Genomic DNA, 13609 nt, shown 5'->3' on the forward strand with positions numbered 1-13609 from the left:
TAACAAAGTAACATTTATATTTCTGTATATAATATTGTGGTATGTACAGTGCAATACTATGTGCTAACAAGAGAGCCTAGCAACTGTAATGTACCTTGTTACATCTGGATTTGGAGAGGCCCTTAAAAGCCTGTTTATTTTTAACTCAGTTTTAAGGCTAGTAAGTTAACTATTTGTATGTTTTTTTTTTTAATTGATTAAACCATACAGTAAAGCAGTTATCACAAGAGTTTACTGCACCTATGTCAAAGAACAGTAATGAGATTTTTATCCATTTATCTAAGCAGTTAAAGGTATTTGGTAAATTCCTTTCATTTGCATTTGTGTTCAAGTTAGATCAACTTTTGTAAAGCTGGACAGAAGGAGCTAAAATTTTTGTCACTAAAAATGTATGTGGTACACTTGATAGTGTTTTATCTTAATTTTGAAGTCAACCAGAATTTCCATTTAATTCCAGGAAAAGTAGGATCTCCCTCTCAAGAAATAATTTAAAAAAATGCTTTTTAGTGTGAATTCTCAATCCTTTCGGTATCTTTGCCATTAATAACTGTATTCACCTCTAGGATTTCATCTGTTCCACACTGCTACAGTATATGTTGCTAACTGCGTGGATGTAACAAGGTACATTACAGTTGCTAGACTCTCCTGTTAGTACATTGTATTGTACTGTATGATGATAATTTTTGCTCTACAGTGTATTCATCATGCCAAGACTGTTTTTACAATAACTTCTTATGTATTTTCCACATAATCTTAAAATTACTTAAGCAAAGAATATTGTATTTCTTAAGATCCTCTGCAAAGCAGCTGATGAAAATGTAAAGATGTGCTACATAAAGACATACAGGCCAGGAGACTCTCAATTCATATGGAAAACTAAGACTACAATATGTCATGTTGTAGTTGCTGTAAAAACAAAAGAAATCATCAGCTCTTTTTAAATTATATGTTGTAGATATTTAAATGTAGATCTTGTTACTGAGGTTTTTTTTGCCTTAAGAAGAGTGTAAGCAGAAGGGTAATCTCTGCTTAATTCTTAATATACAGTGCTTATTACATAAGTTTAGAGATCTGTTTTTTCCAAAGTAATACTCTTGAACTGGGGCATGGTCAGAATTAAAAGGTGCAAAGGTTGCAGTGGATAATTAGCAAAGCCACTTTCTAAACCTTAGGTGGTTTGCGGTGCGAGAATCTCTACATGAGTCTCTGTCCTGGTTTTTGATTTTGTGCTCGTTCACAAAAAACTCAGTGCCATCAGAGCTGAACATCAGTGATTACTATCACACTCCTGTGAGATTAAAATTTACTAACCAGGAGAGCCAGTTTTGTTGGTCTGGTTCTAGTGAGAGCACATCCCAAGCATGATAGAAGTTCATGGCATTGGTATATGACTTAGATAATTCTGTTAAATGTGGATCGCAAAGGGAGGTGCATTGCCCACTTGTGTAAACACTGATATCTTATTTAACATCTTTATTAAACATAAGTTCTGACCTTTGTGGCACTCAGAATTTTTATAATATAAAAGCAAGCTATGGTTTCACTGCCTTGGCTCTAGAATCTTCCAGAATCACTGCAGTCTGTTTGGTGAGTTGGGATGTTATTTAGTATGTAGATACTACATAAGTAGAGGGCTGGTTTTCAGTAACAAGCAAGTTAGTACTTGCTGATGTTACTTTGACATTAAGAGTGGCAGTATATACAGGAAGGGTAGCTTTTGTAGCAAAGTGGAATTATTCCCCTTCTCTGCAGTAATTAATTTGTCATGGCAGTAAAAGAAGAGTGTTGTTCCTACGTCGTCATCACTCACTAATGTTGCTGCGTTACCAGTATTTCTACTTAATGCTCCCAGGCTTCTCCTCTCCTTAGCTGGAAAAAGAGCATCACTTTGTGACTCGCTGTTCATTGTGTTTCCCTGTTGTTGACTCAGGAGTGCTTTTTAAAATTTTATTTTTATAAATCTAGTCAAGTCTATTAGAAATTCAGAGAATAATACATTAATTTTGTGCTCTAACATTCTCACACAACGTGACGGTTGTCACAGCACTGTAAGGTAAATTTGGATGCAGCCCTTTGTGAGGCATCTTCTGAGACACTGAAGTAAGGCTGCAGTCATCTTTTCAGCTCTTCTTAGAGTTTACCTTGAAAACAGAGAGGACAAAGCTGGGTGGATGGACCCTGGTTTCCATGGGACTGCTGAAACTTTTTCCTTGCTCTGAAAGGAAACACTATGAGTAAATTCACAGAATCAGAGCTGCTGAAGTAGGAAGGGGCACTTGAACTGTTTTTAGTCTGACACTCCTCCATGCAGGATCAACTAGAGGAGGTTGTTAAGGACTTTGTGCAGTCTAGTTTTAAATAACTCCAAAGATCATTTGCTATTCTAAAGCTTAGGACTTAAGTCTGCATAATTTATAACAGATCCATTGTAATAAGAGCTTCAAAGTTTGAATTTACATTCATATTTTCTCAATCTAAGCCCTAAATCACAGGTTTGATTGAAATTGAAAAATGGTAATTTCATATCTCTTGAAGCTGAGATTCTGTAGAACAAATAACCAGTTCACAAAAGCAAGGAAGAAGCTTGGTGATGAGTGCACCTCTGGTGCCTGCCTCTCGACAACCTTCAGCTAAAGATGTAAAGCAATCCGGCCATGTATGAAATAGACTCCATTACTTGAAAGTGATATTCTGTTCTCCTTTACTGTGTTTGCTGTCTAATTTTGTTCATAGCTTGTTCTTGCTGCATGGTGAAAGAAGTTGTATGGTTGTCTTCCTTTGGAAGACTGCTGAGAATATACTACACATTTGGAGTCCCTTTGAAGACAGAGATTTGGTAACTTAATGCAATTGTGCAGTTGCTGTCACAAGAGATGAGATTCTTTCATCTTGCGTAGAACTGTCTGCATGTTAAACTTGTTCATAAAAAATGAATTGTTGACAGATCTATTTCAGTTGTTAGTGTTCAAACTGATGTTAATCACAAATTATCAGTATGTGGTCTTTAGGCTGACTGGATGGTTCTCTTAAAAGCGTGTTTCAGAAGTGCAAACCAAAAAGGAAAAAATAAAAGGGAATGAACTCTTGGCTTAAAAAGCATAACAACATAGATATCTCAGACACCCAAGAAAAGGCTGAGACAATTGCTAAGATTCTGTGCCTAGAAAATATTGGAAAGCTTTTTTTAATGTTAAATGGAATTCTGTGTATCTGCTCTGTGCAGACTGGATGAGGTTGATGGATTTCCTAGATGCTCTCGCTTGCTTTGCAGTTTCAGTTGCAGTATTGGTGATGGAGCAGTATTGAGTGTTGTGGTGCTATGACTAGCTTAGATAAGAATTGCTTCACAGACCTGGATACAGAACTTTCCAACTAAAAATTGTGTTTACTTCACAAACAGAGAAAGGTATTCTGAAACATCAGCTGTCACCTTAACTGCTTTTACTTCCTTCTCATTTAAAAACTGCTGAGTACGAACTTTCATGTACAAGCATTCATTTAACTTTTGTCTAATGATACTTTCTTTGACACAGAGGAAGTATGTTAGAAGAAAGTCAATAATTAAATGAAATCATGTTTTTACTATAATGCATCTCAGTTTTTCCTTAAGAATCAAAATACACTGATCTGAAATAAGAGGTAGTGGTAGCCATCTCTTGGATGGTTCATACTCCTTACATCACTTCATGAGTGCTACGCTGTAAAATTTAACAGAAAAGAACCAACAAGAAATCTTCACAAGTGATTGAAATGTGTTAGCGTTTTTTCCATCTGCTCCTATGTTGCATGTTTTACTTCCCAACAGAGAGAAAGAGTTGATTCTCTGTAAATGACAGGGCTTTTAAAAGCAATTGGATACGATGCTTCTATGGAAGTCTTTCTTTGTTAGGCTTAAAATGTCAAAGAAGTATTTTGGCACATCTTAAAAGTTTTTCCATTACTAAGTTTATTAACTATATTGACTATGTCTTGAGAAAACCAAAATGCTTTCACGTTCAAATTCACTAGACTTATAAACAGTGTTTGGTATTATGAAAGCAGGTATTACCCTAAAATTGAATGTAGAAAATCCAACCATCCTGAATTCTGTTAAAACTTCTAATTAATTGTACTAAAAATAATAAGGGCTTGGAGACTTGTTTTGTGTAAATGTGGATGAACGTATTTATACTCAGGTTACTAATTCAAGTTAAATGGACTTCAGACCTCCTTAGCAGTTTATAGAACTGAAGTCTGAATGTTTTGATCAATATGACTAAGAAATAACAAAAGCAATTAAAATAATGCTAAGTATGTTGACAACAGAAGAGGGTGTTTTGCCTCTAATTTGAAAGCAATTACAATTTCTATAGATGGACAAAGAAGAGGAATGTGCAGTGAAAATCATATATACGTGAAACAGATTTCACGTGCAGAAAAACTATGGAGAAGGAACTATGTCTTTGGAAATCAATTTTTATTTCTTGTATGAATACTGAACTATAAGATCACCTATGAGGATCAAATGTTTTATTTATAACTTTAATCCCCGAACTTGTCACCACAGAGTACAAACTAATTTACTTCAAATAAGGACTATAAAACTTTTTCTGATTCTTCTCCAAGTCACCATTTAGGAATCTTCATTTTATAAGACAATGCACTTGGACAGTAACTGCATAGCATGGTTACTGATCAGTATCTAATTTTATTTACTGTACCCGTTATACTCCCAATGACATAAGCATGATGCATTCAAACTGTAGCTGTTACTTTCAAATCATACTTTATTCTTGGCCTCTTGTCTTTGCTACCCTACTAAAAAAGGTAAGGGACATTGCTGTAGTCTCATTTCCAGAAGTCAAAGTAGGACTTTTGGCTAAAGTGACATGATTGAATTAGGTTATTTTTCGGATGTATGAAAAAAAGAGAAAGTATTTTCTCCTTTTTTGATGAAAGCGGTCTTCAAAATGCAGAAATAAGCTGGCTGTTGAACTAATGAAGTATTAGTTTGTTGCCATAAACAAAAATAGACCAGTAAAATAGACTCCTTCTGTCAGTTTACTTACTCCTAAGCAGTGCATTTTCCTTTTATTTAATCCTTTATGAATAGGTAGACTGTATTTTATTGATGATCTGTTAGTTCTTCTTACTGAGATGTGATGACAGGTAGAACTTAAATATCTCAAGCACAGGCTGATATATGTGTGTATATATATATGTATAGTAGGCATTACTTTTGGAATGACCTATATATATATGTGTGTGTGCCTATGTATAAAACAGCAACAAGAAGTACTAATGATCCTAAAAAAGATAAAGCACTGGTGTCAGGCAGGTGAGGTGATATTTAATAATCTGCTTTCTGTCAGACAAACAAGTCCCATTTAATCCAAGCTCTAAAACAAAACTGCATTCTCCTTTGTTTGGAAAGCATGGTTGTACTTGGGTAGAGAGAGAGAATTTTGATTCTCTGGTAGTTCTTTGGTGCATGAAAAAGTCAAGTACAGCTGGTCATAATGTCAGTGATTGTCCAAAAGCATGAAGCCACTTTTAGTTTATTAATATTGTCAGAAAGACAAGGATGCTGATTTAAGAACATTTAGCTGCTGAAGTGGTCGTGTTTTTCAGCAGCTCAGTAAAATGCATATGCATTTGAGCACTTCCAGTTTGTGTCATGACAGCAGAGGGTTTGTTACTTATGAATACTATGGATTTATTTAGACCATCAGCCTTACATGATAAATTTCAACCCAGAGCAATTGGTACTTGGAATGAGAATCTTCAAACTGCGCAAAAGTTACATAATTGCAAATATGACAAAGCTGATGAAATACTGTTTTTTGTAACTTTGATGTCACTTAAAATCTAAGCTTGTAATTTCCATTTTTCTGAAGATTTCTTGATACTGAAACAGTATAGGCCTAGATCAAAGTCTTTTAATCCTGCAAAATCCTGTAAAGAAAAGAAATCCTATATGAAAAAAAACTCATTTACTTGATTTCTGTTAAGTAATAGTTATGTAAATTAATTTTCTAAAGTGTGTGTCAGAGTAGTACAAGTTGTTTAAATTCCTAAGCTTAGCAGTGTGACAATGGCATGTAATTCCTAAAGGAAGAACTCAAGAAAGCAGTAACTTTGAACAATGCTGTGTGTGTAGATGTCATCTGGCCATGATGTGTCAGTGGTCATTTGATTGTACAGTATCTTCTCAGCCTCTTTGTCCTCCATTTGCTCATGGATTCTGTATACCTGCCTTGGGTTATGGAGGAGTTTTCATCAGAACAGGATCTTTTGTTTGCTTCAATAACATTCAATTCAAAAATCTGTAAAAAACACAGCTCAGAGATGATGAGCACGTCCAGCTTAACTATTCCTGAATGTTTGGTGTCACTGTGGAAAAATTAGGCTATTTCCTGATTTGCTGATGACATGAGAGAAGAGGTAAAACAATGTATTAACTTCACTAAACTTAAGTGGATCAGCTTTTGACAATGAATTTCAAGTTAGTTTTAATTCATGTAACTTCTTGGGGCCAAGTGCTGGCTGTTGGTTTGAATACAGTTGCCTCGAAACAGTTATCTCCAGTCTAAAGGATCTCATTTGTTGCCTCAAAACCTCCTGAGATAAACAGTTTTTGTAGACAATGCCCAATGACTGTGTATTTTTCCTTTATCAATTGTGATGATTTTGATGGTAAGGTCCCAAATTCAGGAAGTGTCAATGTATATGTGCCTATATACATCTGTATATATATGCACATATATATACACACAATAATCTTTGATTAGGCTGCATATGTATACATGTAACATAGTACGTATATGCTTTCATGAGGGGTCTGGAGCACAAGCCTTGTGAGAAGTGGCTGAGGGAACTGGGGTTATTTAGTCTGTAGAAGAGGAGGCTCAGAGGAGTCCTTATTGCTCTCTACAACTACTTGAAGGGAGATTGTGGTGAGGTGGGGCTACTCTTCTCTCATGTAACTAGCGATAGTACTAGAGGGATTGGCCTTAAGTTGCACCAGGGAAGATTCAGGTTAGATGTTGGGAAATGGTTCACCAAAAGAGTGATCAGGCACTGGAATGAGCTGCCCAGGGATGTGGTGGGGTCACTGTCCCTGGAAGTGTTCAAGAAACATTTAGATGCTGTACTGAGGGATGTGGTTTAGCGGGAAATATTGGTGATGGGTGGACGGTTGGACTGGATGATCTTGGAGGTCTTTTCTAACCTTGGAGATTCTACACTTCGTGGTACTTATGATTAGCCTCAGTGAGGCTGTCATATTTGCATGTGTACATGTGATTACCTTTGATTAGGCTATTCAAATATTCTGGTAGTAAATCAGATCCATGTGGAAGAGGAGAGGAATTGTTACCTGGATTTTCTCTTCATGAACTAGAATTGTGGGAGAGCTGTTTGAAAGCATAAATCTACAATATGAATAACAGGTGATACTTGCTGTTTCATTCAAACCTATACAAGTCACAGCTTTAAATGTTTTTATACAAAATGACTAATGAAAAATGAATTTTCTCTGTACAGATAACACTACTGCAGAATTTAGACTACAGTCTAGAGTACCAGTGCTTAGTATTGGTGCTGAAATGCCTTTAACAATTTTTTTCTCAGCCTGACTTTTTAAAAGTCTTAGTAATTCTCATGGTAACAGGCCATAATTCTCACTTGGCTAATTGTTCTTACATTATTCTTTAGAGCTTGTCAAAGCAATGTGTTGCCCAGTAAATAGACAAGAGTTTTGCCACCTCAGGGTGCAGGCTGTGCCAGGCCCTAGGGGCAGCTGGGCTGCCTTTAGCCTGAGCAGGGCTGAGCTGGCTTTTGCAAGTGCTCACTGGCCAGCCTGGCTGAGCTTCGGCTCTGGGAGTGCCATTGGGGGAAGGGGTGACAGCCTCAGGCCATCCCTGCAAGGGACACAGCCTGGGGGGAAGGCCAGGATGGGAAAGTGTATATAAAGAAAGCCAAGGAGACCTCAGCAGAGTATGAAAGCACCACACCACCAGTCTCATCAAGCATATCCTGACGAAGACTTGGATACGCTGATTAATAAATCGACTGCAGAAATATTTCTGGTTTCAAAAGGCAGCTTTTCCCTTTTTACCCACAGTAGGATCTTTTTGTAACTTGGGGTAAGATCAGTTCGTGGAAGATAAGATGCTGCGTTCTTAAAATCCTGAGCTATGCAGAAACTCATCTTTCCTAACTTGTTTCTAGGCGCTGGTGATGAGACATGGCAGACTTCTTCCATCTGTGCCAATTCAGCCTAAATTTCTTGAGTTCTCTTCTGAAGGAGGCCTTGTGTGGTGAGAACTGTGAATGTGGAGTGCTTAGAGATGTATCAGGTACTACTGCAGAAGACAAAAAAAAAAAAAAAAAGCAACCTACCTTCTGGTTCTTTCTAGAAGATAAATTCTTCTGAAAAAATGAATTTAAAGAACACTTGTTTTGAAAATAACAATGTAAGGAACAAAGGTAAATGGTTCGTGCTTAGGAATTTTTAAATGAAGGTGTTTCTGAGCATTTTATTTGCATATCCATTTTAAGTGTGTGATTTTGTCTATTAAAATCTGCCTAGCAACATCTGCAGGTGTTCTAAGGGTGTAATTTCTGCCAGTGGAAACAATGATAAGAATTTTGGGTCATTAATATCAGGTTAGGGTGAGAATTTGTGTTAAAATGGAAATGAGTCCTTTGTTTTAGAGTCTTATCATTATAGTTTCACTTCAGGGGGCTGATTTTTGACTTGGAGATAACCAACTAAGAAGCTGTGTTTGCAGTTGATTTACTGCTGAAACCTTAAATGCTTTCTTGCTGTGCTGTTGTTTCCTTTTTTTTTTTTTTTGTTTGAGAGTGGAGGAAGCAAGGGTGTATGTTTCTACACTGAAATATGGCAAAAAGGCATAGAAGTGGGTTTTCTCTTTCAAAGCATTTTCATCAGAATTACAGCAGTGAGGAAAGAACATTGTGGTAGTAAGAATCCCAGCTGTTCAGTGCGTTTTCCTTAAAGTACATCTTTGTTGAGTCAGTTTATGAATCCTGCACACCCAAGCAAATGTATCTGATCACGGGTATATATGACCTTGTATAGCCGAGCTAGTGGAAGAATATTTTTTTATGCCTTTTAAATACCTCTTTTAGACAATAAGTTTAAAGGAAATTAAAGGGAAATTATGTAGGGCAACTTGCTGAACTCCTTTGAGTAAAATTCATTACTGTCTTAATTGTTTTTAAGACTATTGATAAATGATCTGATTTAAGAAAACATTACACTACTTCAATTTGCAAGTATCTTTAAAATTTATATATATTTTAAAAAACTACATTTTTTTTTTGCACAGAAAACTTGCTATTTAAAGCCATCAAGTGAATTAATTGAGTAGAACCAATCTGTCATACTTTGATTTCCCAAGGTTATGAAACAGTGATAGGGACAATGAAATATGAACAGTAAAGCTGTCAATAGATAGTTAAATCAAAAATCATCTATGTTTTCCCTGTCATCCCATTTCGGAAGGTAACTGAGATGTGTGGCAGAAAAAAGATGCATGTTTTCCTGTCAAGTTGTTGAGAACTAGAAATTGGATACAAGTACAGCATACATTAAAGAAAACTCTGGAAACCACGGCTTTTTATATTTCTGTAATTTTTTTAACTAAGTAAAAAGGCAAAATACCAACTTTACATTCAGTCATGAAACGTAGTTTATGTGAAAGGTTTTCCAAAAATGTTTTTTGGAATTTTAAAATCCAGTTGTCTGTTAACGTTGATAATTCTTTTGGCGGTGCATCAGACTTAGGTTTAGTTGGTAATTCCCAGCAGATTTTTATCAACAGAAGGCTGTCCCTTAAAAGCAACAACAACAACAAAAACAACCAAAAAAACAGCTTTTGAGCACAGGTTTTCATTTTTCACATCTGTACACATCTGTGCAAGTAGAGAGTTGTAGTAGGCTATTTCCAGAGAAGCCTTCTGATCACAATCAGTTGATTCTGCTGTGGTCATTAATTTGTGTTCTGGTGACTAGTTCGTCAAAGGCAGTAGACCAGTGGTGATGGATCATGCAGTGGATGCTTCTTATATACCTGTTTTTCATGAAGTGGGAAAAATGTTTTTAACTGTTGTGCTGCTCAAGAGGCTATTAAGAAAAAATACTTTTTTGCCATAAGCCATTTAATGCAGCAAGACTTCAAGGTACCAGTCTGTGCGTATGTTTATGTGATGCTAGCTGCAGCACGAAGATCCTTACTAACCTGTGGCTCTTGGATAGGATTTGTCTGTAGGTGATACTTTGACTACATCCTTTCCCACAGTGGAGAATAATGGGGGGACCTTCTTTTAATTTTGGCTGTTATTCTCATTACTGGTGAGCTATGAGTATCACAGAAATGTAAATCTCTCACCGCGTGTTACTCGCTCTTTTTTAAAAAGCAACCGTAACTCAATTTCTATTTTGTTCTGAAAGATCAACGTGTTCAAGATTATGCATGCCTTCTTCTGATTCTTATTCAGAAACTCATTTTAATTTCTGCAGTAAGTGCAATAAAAATCTAGCTGAAACAGTTTTTTTCTTCTGGAAACGTACCAAATTCATCCTATTTTTATCACAACCTTGATTGTAGATTTCTTCAGGTATTGAAGCAATATCTGGATCTGTATGGGGAATCTATAAAGGTCCAAATAACTCCTCCCTGAAAGGGTATTTCCAGTGCACCTTGCAAACAAATCTTGGCAATGTGAATTTTGACTTTTCTGTTAGAAGCAGTGTATAGCTTATACTCGCAATGAAATGGAACTTATTTTGTGTTTATCTCTTCAGAAAACAGATGTTTGCCAGTTGCCAAGCATGAAATAGGTAATAATGTCCCTCGGTTATACTGCTTTTGATATGGACAGTTAAATCTAAAAAAAGGTATTTCGTTGTGCAGCATGTTAGGAGGAACCTGATGCATCCCTTGAAAAACCATGATACGTGAACTCAGTCTTCATCATAGTGTTGTTCTTGACCCCTCATAGTTTTGTTAAACAGTAAAACTTGATCTGTACTGCCTTCATGTTTACTGATATTGACCAGCAATATTATTTCTCTTTTCAAATGCATTCACTGAAAAAGAAGGATTTATTGGATTAAGTAGTCGTTCCAGATGTACACTGATTGATAGCTTTGAGCAGTCTAACTCACATGCTGGTGCAGTTTTTCAAAACAGAGTAGTAGCAGCAATGCTACTTGTAGCATTGTAGTACTTACTACTAGTAATTATAAGTAATTATAAGTAATTATAAGTAATAAACTTATTACTAGTAGCAAAGATGAGAAACTTGCTAGTTTCTCATCTTTGATGTAAGAAAACATTCAGAAATATTTGTCTTCTCAGGTATTTGAAAATGTTTTTCTAAAATCCTTAACTGAAAGAAAAGAGATTTGACAGTCACAGCGAGAAATCTTCTCTGTGTGTGCCTAGAATGAAATCTATGGTAGCGTTTAGAATATTTCAAGTGTATCAGATTTAAAAGTTCAAATAGTATTAAAATGTGTGCATATGCCCTTCCCAAGTATTACATACTATTTATTATATTACTGAAAAATCAAATGTTGTGGTTGGTTATTTCTTTCTGATGTAACTTCAAATTTTATGAACTGAGTTTAATTCCAGTGTTTCAGATGATTATGTGAAATCTAATTGAGGCGAATTAATGCATTGTTTCTTTATCAAAATAGATCAGCATGAAGATGTTGTTTTAACAAAAAGTGAATTTTATTTATGATTACTCTTTTTATCATCTTAAGAAAACTGGAAAGTACTTCCTTTTGTAAACTAAAAATATTTACAGTGAAATATACTTTCATATAATATTCAAATTAGTTTTACTTTTCAGATCATTATATGTGGAAATTTAGGGAAGCTACTTTTATTTCTACTCAAAAAAATCAGTATCTAATTGCATATGGAGCACTCTTAAAAGACATTTAGATTTTGGTGCTGTGCTGTGATGTTGAATGTATCACTATTTTGTGAAATCTGAGAGAAAGTCTTTTCCTTGTGATACTATTGCCTTATTCCCATAGCAAAACACCATATACACGGTCTGTACTGTGACATGCAACCTCTTCAGATAAACAATGCACTCCACCTTCATGAATGAAGGTGTGAACATGTCCACTGGCATTTCAAGGCTTGATTCTCTGGACCCCTCCCTCTTTAATGTCTGCCAAGTGTGCAGGAATTGGTCTCACCTTTTCCATCCTCTAGAATTACTGACTTTATTCTGAGTTTATTCAGCTCCTGATTAGTGCCATTGGTTTCTAATGATGCTGTTTCACAGTCACTGTGTGTGCGTTTGACTAGGCTAAGATTTTCTTAGCACCTTCTGTGACAATTCTTTAATTTCTCCCTTAGGACTTTTAATTTTTTTGATTGTATTACTTCACAGTACTTTAAACATTCAAGGCTGTACCACACAGTTCCCTCACAGTTCTCCTTCATGTCAGAGTTGCCCACTCTTCTGATCAGATTTTGCTTATGGTGGCTTCTCTGTTTTTCTTGTTCACCCCAAGAAAACTTCCCTATCAGACATATCAGCAAATTAAATATCTGCTTTTTTTTTCTTTTCCTGAAACTCCTGGAAAAGATATCTACTAAACTTTCTCAAGATGATAGGTCTTGTATTAACAGAGAGTAACAGCTATAGTAGTGAGGGATATAGGAATCCTCTATTAAGTGAATCTTATGAAGAAATGCAACCTTGCTAATGGAAGTCTTAGAACACTTCTCAGGAACAAAGTGCCCACATTCATCTTTGCTGTTACCATGTGAATGTGTTTAAATGCCACTTCAGATGTCACCTGATTTTATGGGATGGTAACAGCAGGACTGTCATAGAATGAAGACTTGTGCATCCCCAATTGAGTGACTCTTCCTTTTTATTAGGGAGAAAATGGATGAGATCAGATGTCTATTTTTCCTTTACTTAACACTACTTCCTTCTTTGAAGAAGTATAAGATGAGTCCCAGTGAGGACAGAGAGAAGAGCAGTACTTGATACTTGTGATAAATTAAAGTATCAGTTTTTTCTGAAATGACTACGAAAGATGGAAGTGGTCCTCTGTTTCTGTAGTGCTGGAACAAAAATGACCCTGATACTGGAAGGAGCCAGGAGACTTGCTCATTGTCTCTCAACAGTAGAGCCAAGATAGAGCTGATGAGCCTGCCCCTTCCCTCGGGAACAGCAGTTCCTGCTCTGTTGCAGCAAAGTTGCTGTGAGTTCTTTGGCACTTCTCACCAGAAGTTATTATGACCAAAAAGTTGAGTCTTTCTTGTTCCTCATTCTAACTAGGCAATTATTCCCTGTACCTTCTTCTCAAGTGTGAAATGATATTTTGAAATTAAGAAAATTACTTCACAACATAATCCATTTTGGGTGTTGACTGCATCAGAATAAAAGGAACAATTACCTCTGCCTTCTGTAAAAGTTAACTTCATTATCTCATAGGAAATGTGAGAGGAAAGCGGGAGAAGGAAGTGTTATTGTGAATGATAACATGAAAACCTATCATAACCTTCATAATCATAACATACGGCCTAAATTTTGCATGAATAAATAATTTCTGCTTGTT

General features: G+C 36.0%; 1 long non-coding RNA gene across 1 annotated transcript in view; it reads left to right on the forward strand.

Annotated features, from left to right (window-relative positions):
- LOC110401962 overlaps positions 1–13609 on the forward strand; it is a 51353-nt gene that overhangs the window by 18161 nt on the left and 19583 nt on the right. Inside the window, exon 2 of the long non-coding RNA XR_002440717.1 lies at positions 8212–8339. This is a non-coding gene — a long non-coding RNA (uncharacterized LOC110401962). The remainder of the gene's footprint in view (positions 1–8211; positions 8340–13609) is intronic.

The sequence above is a fragment of the Numida meleagris genome, chromosome 1, assembly GCF_002078875.1.
Source record: "Numida meleagris isolate 19003 breed g44 Domestic line chromosome 1, NumMel1.0, whole genome shotgun sequence".
NCBI classification, from domain to species: Eukaryota; Metazoa; Chordata; class Aves; order Galliformes; family Numididae; genus Numida; species Numida meleagris.